This window comes from Durio zibethinus, chromosome 4 (genome assembly GCF_047325235.1).
Source record: "Durio zibethinus cultivar Kanyao isolate XHJ-2024 chromosome 4, ASM4732523v1, whole genome shotgun sequence".
NCBI lineage: Eukaryota > Viridiplantae > Streptophyta > Magnoliopsida > Malvales > Malvaceae > Durio > Durio zibethinus.
The window spans coordinates 15,593,948-15,603,486 of NC_143165.1; positions in this window are offsets into that span (position 1 = coordinate 15,593,948).

Here is a 9,539-nt window from a genome sequence, read left to right on the forward strand (position 1 = left end):
AAAGAGACGCTCAAGTGCATGCATCTGTACCGAACAGCCAAATATTACATTGCTATAGGAAAAGAATGAGTTTACCATTGCTTTCATGAAGCTTCTCACAGCAAAGCAAATGCATTAGATCCATAAAGTAATCCCCAAAAATATGAAATAAAATAATGAGATATATTACATACTAACCTGAGATTCCTTTGTAGCACCAGTAATAACTGATGATGCATTTGGGTTTGCAGCACACCATGCAATTGCAAGTTGAACTAAAGATACACCAAGTTCATCTGCAATTGGCTTCAGTCCATCAACTTTCTTCAGCACATCATCAACTAGTGATCGGTTAGCAAGATTCTACACAAGAAAACAACAGTTTAGTGGGTTACTCGTGACAGACCGGGAAGGTTTTTAAAATTAGCCGCACAAAGCAGGTGTTAAGAATCCAGAAAGAAAAACAGAAGCTACATTATCAAATTTAATCCAATAATACTTGCAGCCAAGTTAGGTTGTGGAAGTTTCACAATCATCGTTAAAGATTCTAACTGAAAAAGTGAAGCAGTGCAAAATATGAAAAACCAAGTTTGCTTGAATTTTATATCCTTGGCACATGCAACTATGACTATACACTAGAGTTTTGATCTTTTTGTTCTTTTGTTGGATAAGCGACGCTAGAGCTTTGATCACAGCGTGCATGTTAGAAATGATATTTATTACAAGTGTGTGTCGTAACGTCTAGATCTGAGGATCTATCGTTAGATATTGACTTGAAGAGTCGCCACCAATCTTTATTTAGGTGTGATTGGCCATCTAAGTAATCTATCCTTTCAAGGAGCACCTAAGCTTGATTGTGGGTCCCTAAAAGAATAGGTTCGAGTATATTAACCAGAATAGGGTTTGGGAGTATGATTACGTGTGAGGAAAGTTATAGTACCCTCATAATGTCCATCGAAAGATGATATTAGCTTAATTTCGTGTTATCCAATAAGCCTTAAAAAAAATTTATCAAGTAATTAATTATTAGAAATTATTCTTAATTGACTCCAATAATTATGATAAAAAATTAAATAAATTCTCTCATCTTAAGAGTATATAAGAAAACTACTATTTTTCTTGCAAAAGCTCTATTGTCAGATTATTTAATATTAAAAATTTTTCAAGAAAAGAAAAAAAAAGAAGGAATAATGATTCAACTTTTGATATAAATAATTGATTTTATGGAAAAAAAAAAAAAACTCATTGCTTCTATATAAGGAAAATTGATACTTTCAACTTTTCCTTAAAATATTTTTCTTGATAATTTTTATTTTTTAAAAAAATTGATATTTCTAACTTTTCCTCAAAATATTTTTTTTTATGAAATTTTAATTTAAAAAAAAATTAATACTTTCAACTTTTCCTCAAAATACTTTGGAAAATTTTTATTTTAGAAAATTTATTTTTAAGAAAAATTGATATTTTCAATTTTTCCTCAAAACATTTTTTAGAAATTTTATTTTTAAGAAAAATTGATATTTTCAACTTTTCTTCAAAAATATTTTTTTTTAAAAAATTTTATTTTCAATAAAAATTGATACTTTCAACTTTTCTTTAAAAATGTTTTTTTTTAAATGTTTTTCTTTATTCATTTATCCATTTTTACTCATTCAAAAAAAAATTGACAAATAATTAGCAGAATGACAAAAATGGACAAAGAGTACCCAAAACAATTCGCGGCTTGGCTCCAAAAAATCATGACGGCTCGGCTTCACACAAGAAAACGGCTCGACTTGAAGCTCAAATGGTGCAAAGCTAGACTGGAACAGAAGATCGGGCTGAGCGATTGGGTCGAATCGCCCAATGTTTGACGCACAGATCCTTTAAACTGGTCAAAAAAAATTGGATTTCCTTGGCCAAAATGACACCATTTTATTGATCCTATAAAAGCCTACTCTTAAGCTTTTCTCTTCATTTTACCGTTTCTTTCTCTCTCTCTACACTTAGCTTTCTTTCTCTTTCTCTCTAAGGATAGAAAACTTCAAGAACCCAGCCTCTCAAACCGTCAGATCTTCACCAACTTTCAGTATGTGATTTCTTTTGTCAAGCTCTACGTCTTCACCGTTCAGATCTTCTAGAGGTCACGTCGATCGTTGTTTGTCACCATCACCACCAAGGAGGTTTCGGGTTTTTTTTTTCTCACTTTTTTTTTATTTTGTTTTTGATCTGTTTTGGTTTCTTCGTGTTGACTTTCATTTATAACTTTTATTGACAGGAGATGCTTGTTTGACAAGAGGCTGATGATGAAGATAGGATTGGCCGTCGATGAGGATTGGTGCTTCCACCGTCGGCATGCAAGTCGTAGCTTAGTTTTTTTGGATAGTTATTGGTAGTTGGTGGTTTAGGTTTCTAATTTGGGTTGTTTGTGTTGAATATATGGTTTTGGGATTGCTTGGTTTTAGGAGGTATCGATTTCGTGAAGATCTGATGATGGGACGACAAGGTAGTTAAGGTTTACGCCATGATCTTGGGATTGTGGCTAAAAGTTTATGATTTGGATGAAAGTAAATTTTGCAAAGGGTATTAAAGCTCTATGATTTTTGGTTACAGAAGCTAGAATTCATGGTTGTTTTGGTAATGGATGACTAATGGTGGTGACGATAATTTGGTAGCTAGTGGGCAATAGGTTAAGGCTGGTTTAGAGGTGGTGTTCTAGCCTCTAAGGATGACTAGTTGCAATTGAGGCAGTGGATTGTGGTGTTGAATTTTGGAGTTAAAGGTGTTGGTAGTGAAAAAGGTTAGGCCACTGTCTGTCAACGAGGGCTGACTGATTGTTTTTATAGTTGCTTCTGTGATTAACTATTTATAAGGTTGCTGGTAATGGTATTGGTGAAGATAACTGGGTTTGACCAAAATTTTATTGTTGTGATTAGCTTTTGTGGGATATGTTGTTTTCTAGTAGTGACTTAAAAATGGTGGTGGAATAGGAAGTTTTGTGATGGTAGATGTGGTTTAGCTATGGTGGATTGGATATGGTTGATGTCGAATTGAAGATGATGGCAGTGTTGATGAAGGGTTTTTCCTTTGGCCGATTGCCTTTTTTGTAATGGTTTATTCCTCTGATTTTTTTGTATTTCCTTGTTGCTCTCCATTGCTAATCAATTACAATGATTTATAAAATCATGCTGATAGAGTTTCAGTTCAATTCTGATTAGCATCCAAAGCTAAAGATATGCTTTCTAATCATCACCAATCCTAATCTTAATCTTTCAGCTTTTTTTCTCTTTTCTTAATTAATTAGTTAATGAAGAAAGAAAATAAACAATAGATAGACAATAAAATAAAATAAAAAGAAAAATGATAAATATGAAAGAAAAAAAAATAAAAATCCTTACAATTGAGTTTGAACTGATCTCGATTGACAAAGAACCTTGAATAAAATGAGGTGTCTATAGCTACCCCTCTTTATGCATTTTTTATGAAACAGGAATTGTGCAAAGATGTAGACACCCATTCAAGACTCAACTCGACATTTTTTTTTTTTGTTTTTGGTTAAAATTTTGATCAAAGCTCCTCTAAACAGACGCTCAACGACTTTGAAAAATAAATGTTCCTCTAAACAGAGGCTCATTGACTTTGAAAAATAAATACTCCTATAAACAGAGGCTCAATGACTTTGAAAAATAAATGCTCCACTAAACAAAAGTACCACAACTTTGGAAAATAAATGCTCTTCTAAATAGAGGCATCAAAATTTTGGAAAATAAATGCTCTTCTAAACAGAGGCACCACGACTTTGAAAATAAATTCCTCTTCTAAATAGAGGCAACCACAACTTTGAAAAATAAATTGCTCCTCTAAACAGAGGTAACCATAACTTTGAAAAACAAATGCTTCTTGACAATCGTGTCCAAAAGAGTTTTAGATCGTGTCTGACGAAATTTTGTAATGAAAAATCAAAGATTCACAATTTGAGTTCAACATTTAAAGGTTCAGATTTGTAAGAACCTTTTAGCTTCACAAGAATTTACTGAAATTTGATTCTTAAAATTTCAATTTCATAATAATTCAAATTTGCAAGATCTCACGATTCACATTTGCAACATTTAATGATTCTCATTTGAATTTTGGAGATTTTCATCCAAAAGTTCAAAGCTTCTCATTCAAGTTCAAAGGCTCACGTTTGGGATTCATATCTAAAAAGTTTGAACTTTGAAGATTCATATCCAAAAGTTCAAAATTTTTCATTGTAGTTCGAAGATTCACATTCGACGAACATTAGGGTTTCACACCTCAAAGATCTTTATTTAAAATTCAAAGATTCTCATTTGAAAATATCTTAAAGATCCTCATTTAAGACTCAAAGATTCTTATTTGAAAACATCTTAAAGATTCTCATTTGAAAACATCTTAAAGATTCTCATTAAAAGATTCTCAATTTTTTTTTTCAAGTGACTTAAAATTATGCATGTAATGGACATCATGATCAAAGATACAAATGTTTTCTCAATGATGCAATGCAACAATCCAAATTCTCACAATGCCATGATGCAAATGCATATCCAAACCAAAGTTTTAAACATTTAAAAAAAAAAACAATGCTAATGAAATGCATGTAATGCGGATTTCAAAGTCATAAAATTGTAATCAAAATGTGGTAATATGGTTCTCAAGACTCTATCATCTCACATTTTCCCCTTGTTTAACTTCTCAACATTTTGGAACAAGTTTCATCAACTGATCATCAGCATTTTCATCACTTGGTCACCATCTATAGGCTTCTCAACACTAACAATTTCGACATAATTTTCATCCATTGCCCCACATCATTTAATCACTACTCACAGGCTTCTTAGTACTAACAATTTCAACATAAATTTCATCCATTGACCTACATTATTTTCACCACCATTCACAGACTTCTCAGCACTAACCATTTTAGAATAAACTGTCCTCTGATCCACATTATGTTTATCATTTGATCACCATTGACAAGCTATGTCGATCATATTCATCACTTGGTCGCACCATACACCTTCTCAAATCATCATTTTTTAGGTTTTTAGCATCTTTTCCTTTTTTCTTTTATCATTTTAAATTTTTTTTCAAAGGAATGCAAGATTCTTTTATGCACATTGTCATTCATTCATCATCATTTCAAATCATGACAAATATAATGCAATCATACATTTTCTTGATTTATTTTGGAAATGCAACAATAAGGAAGCACAAGGTGAATTGAGAGAAAGGTAATCAAAGAGGAACAAATTTGGTACAAAAATAAATAGAAGAAAAACAAGTTGGATGTATGTCATTGAGCTGAATGAGATATTCAAACAATTAATATTCAAACAATTTTAAATATTAATCTAGGATTTTTTCAAAAACTAATTCGATTGACTGTCGAAATCATTTTGAGCTCCTTGAACTTTACCTTAGTCTTTGAGGAATTTTTAGATATTTTGATCTCTCATCTATGTGAACTGTTTATCCCACTCTCAGCTCAAAGGTTTTTTTTACCTAAATCGTCATTTCATGTTTTCAATTTGAGTCTTCATTTTCTCTCATTTTTTTCTCTTTTTTATTTTTTTTTTCTCATCTTTTTAATTCTTTTTTTTTTCTTATTTTCTTTCTCTTTCACCCATTTTCACATCAATCCTTAGAGCAACCAAGCATGATTCTATCGTTTCATCACGAGCATGCCTTAGTCTAATATATGATCATTCAATTCGAGTGTTCACATTTGATCCAAATGGACTTTTAAAGGTTATAGTGTAGGTCACGGTGAGGGGTCATGAAAGAAATGGATACAATAGGCTCAAAATATGTGTTTAAAAGGTTTAAAATCAAATTATCATTTTTCCTTTGTTGTAGCTTAGCATTTTACCCTATTCTACATCATTTCACTATTTTTTCATTTTTCATCTCATTCTTCACAAAAGGACTCTCATTACTTTACCCCAACTTGTTATGGCATTCATTTTTTCTCTATTTTTCTTTTTTTTTTTGTTTTTTTAGATCTTTTGTGATCTTTAGAATCTATTTTGTTTCAAATATTATCCCCCAGTGTGAAAGGTGATCATTAGGAAGGATTCTTTTAGAAAAAAAAATCATAACAGGCTCAAAGAGGTAATGATGAATCATTTTTTTAAAAAAAAGATGGTTATTTTTTATCTCAAATGTGAATGCTTTCTTTGAACATCATCTATTGAACAAGCTCATGAATATTTATAAGAGACTGCATTTCTTTGAGTCATATTAATTTGTCCCAACTTGTTATGGCATTAATTTTTTCTCTTTTTTTCTTTTTTTATTTTTTTTAGATCTTTTATGATCTTTGGGCTCTTTTTTATTCAAAAATTATCCCTCAATGTGGAAGGTGATCATTAGGCAATGTTCTTTTAAAAAAAAAAAATCATAACAAGCTCAAAGAGGTAACAATGAATGATTTTCGAAAAACAAATATCGTCATTTGTTATCTCAAATAGGAATGCTTTCTTTGAACATCATCTATTGAACAAGCTCATGAATCTTTATAAGAGACTGCATTTCTTCGAGCCATATTAATTTGCCCCAACTTGTTATGGCATTAATTTTTTCTCTTTTTTTTTATTTTTTTAGATCTTTTGTGATCTTTGGACTCTTTTTTTTTTAAATTATCCCCCAGTATGGAAGGTGATCATTAGGCAGGGTTCTTTTAGAAAAAAATCATAATAGGCTCAAAGAGGTAACGATGAATGATTTTTTGAAAAAAAAATGGTCATTTTTTATCTCAAATGTAAATGCTTTCTTTGAATATCATCTATTGAACAAGCTCATGAATCTTTATAAGAGATTGCATTCTTTCCAATCATATTAATTTCATATCTCTAGCAACTGGCCTCTTTTGCTCAAATAATCTCCTTAAATCAATGTGAATGAATTCTCAAAATTAAATCCAAAATTATTGCTATCATTATCTAAACATTCATCGTTTGAAATTCAATAATGGCAACAAAAAGTTATAAAAGGTGACAAAGCATGGAACAGTAGTTGAATGAAAAAGAAAATGTAATGAAATGCATTAAATTACCTTTTATTGAAATGATAACAAGTGAAATCATATTGCAAAAAAGAATTCCTAATATTAACATGAAAGAAATCTTAAAATGACAAGCAGCTTCCAATAGCCTGAACAACATTTTCAAAAGTATACCCTTGTGCAATCAAGTGAAAGATTTTTATTGACATCTTGCCTATCGATTCATTATAACTTTTCAGGCCTTTTCTGATCAATGTGTTCCTGATTTTCACTCAGAGCATTGACATTATGATTAGGTAATGGATTGCCACTAACATTAGGTGTTGTTGCTCCTCCTTGATCAAAACTTATCATCCTATCATTGATTAATCGTTGCACTTTATGTTTCAAAGTAGTGCAATTTTCAGTGGAATGACCATTAATTCTATAGTGGTAATCACAGTGGGCTATAAGATCATATCACTTGGGGTAAGGTAGCTTGAGCGGCTCCACATGGCTGGGGGTAATCAAGTGGCTATTATAGAGCTCTCGGTATAACTCCGTATAAGTCATGGGTATTAGATCAAATATGAGCTTTTCTCAAATAGTTCTTGTTCTCGTGAACCACTTGTTGGGTTAGCAAAACGAGTTTGAAATCTTACTAGAGGTTGAATGTTAAAGCTGTATGTGAGAGCTTGAGGACTAAAAATAAATTGGTATATGGATAGGTAAGATGGTTTTGGTATGGACTGGTATGGGTGGGATGAAGAATTATTCACAGCAGGATAGTATGAGGAGTAACCTTGTGGATAAAGTTGGTATCCCTTGAACTGTCTGTCAAAGTCTACAGCTTGAGCTTCAATTTCTTTCTTCTCGGGTGCCTTCTTGGTTTTTTTTCTTTTCAACTTGCCATTTTTAATGGCATTCTCAATGATTTCTCTTGAAATCACCATGTTGGTGAAATTTTTTATGGCATTTCCTATCATCTTTTCATAATAGAGAGATTTCAGAGTACTGATAAATAATATAGTGATCTTTTTTTCAGTCAAAGGAGGTTGCACATGAATAGCCATGTCCTTTCACTTTTGGATGTATTCTTTGAATGATTCAGTCGTCTTCTTTTCCATATTTTGTAAGAAAAGACAATCAGAAGCTAAGTCTGTGATATGTCGGTATTGACTGATGAAATTATGAGTCATATCACTCCAAGAATGAATATGATTCCTATCCAACTAGGCATACCACCTAACAACAGAGCCAGTGAGGCTATCTTGAAATACATGCATTAATAATTTTTCATTATGAATCTTTCGATAGTATATGGTGATATAAGTGTTTTGGCATTTTGTACCATCATACTTCTTAAATTCTGATATTTTAAACTTTGGTGGAATAACCACATCTAAAACTAAGCACAACCCAGCAACATCGATAGATTCATAAAACCTAATTCTTTATACAGCCCGTAACCTTTGTTCAAGTATACTAATCTTTGAATCTTCTTGAGATTCCACCACATTTGCCTTTTTCTTCTCTTTTTCTTTTAGTTCATCAAAATCTGAAACTTAGATACTACTTTTTCAGTAAATATAAGAATCACATAGCTGTGGTAATGCCCTGGATTAGAGGCAGATGGCATTCCAAGATATGTAGGATATGTAAATTGTTAAAGTGAAGCCTCTTGTGTAGGTTAAGCTTGAAGTAGACCAAAACCAGGTAGGTATAAGGGGTCAGTCACTTCTTGTGATGGAAGGCCTTGTTGGTCGATTTTTTTTCTATCATCTTTCCCTTGTTTAGCTTGTTGAGAGCATTTAAAATCTTACTCAACTCATTTTTCAACTTTTTTTGTGCCTTTTCTAATTTTTCAAATCGGTGAGAGTTTTCTTGCTCCATTTGTCTAGCTCTAGCTCTTGTGTTATATTGGTGGGTAGGATTCTTGCTGGATAAAGCTATCCTTGAGCCTTAAGCACCATAATTATGATAAAAAATGACATGCTTTATGCAGGGTATGTTTGTGCATGGAATATAGATCTTCATAGATGAAATGAGAATGATACAAACGATAATGTTAAAATATGATCATGAAAATGATGCATAGAATGAAATAATGCATATAATGCAATGATGTAGATGCACAAAATCAAACAAATAACATGGTTAGTTTCATGGATGAAATGAAAGTGATGTAGATGCATAATATCACATATGACAGTAAAAATGATGCACAAAGTCAGACAATCAAAATGGTTAGCAAGTCACAAATTATTCCTTCTTATGTCCTAGTTTCAGGTTATATCCATCAATTGGATAGGAATGGCTCTATCCTAAGGCTAGCTTCTTAAATGTACAATATATGCAGGGTTAGGTGACTTTACCCACTAAAAGTTTTCAAATTGTTCCTTATATCATTGTCCATTATAGACTAGTAAGGCAGTCTAATCCTCACCCATCATAGGCTACCAACGAAAAGGATTCAATTTGAGTGGGAGTATTTTGCTAGCCACTACGAAGGCATTAAAACCTCACGAAAACATAGGTACTTTACTCCTTCTTAAAAAGATGGAGCTCAGGTATAGAG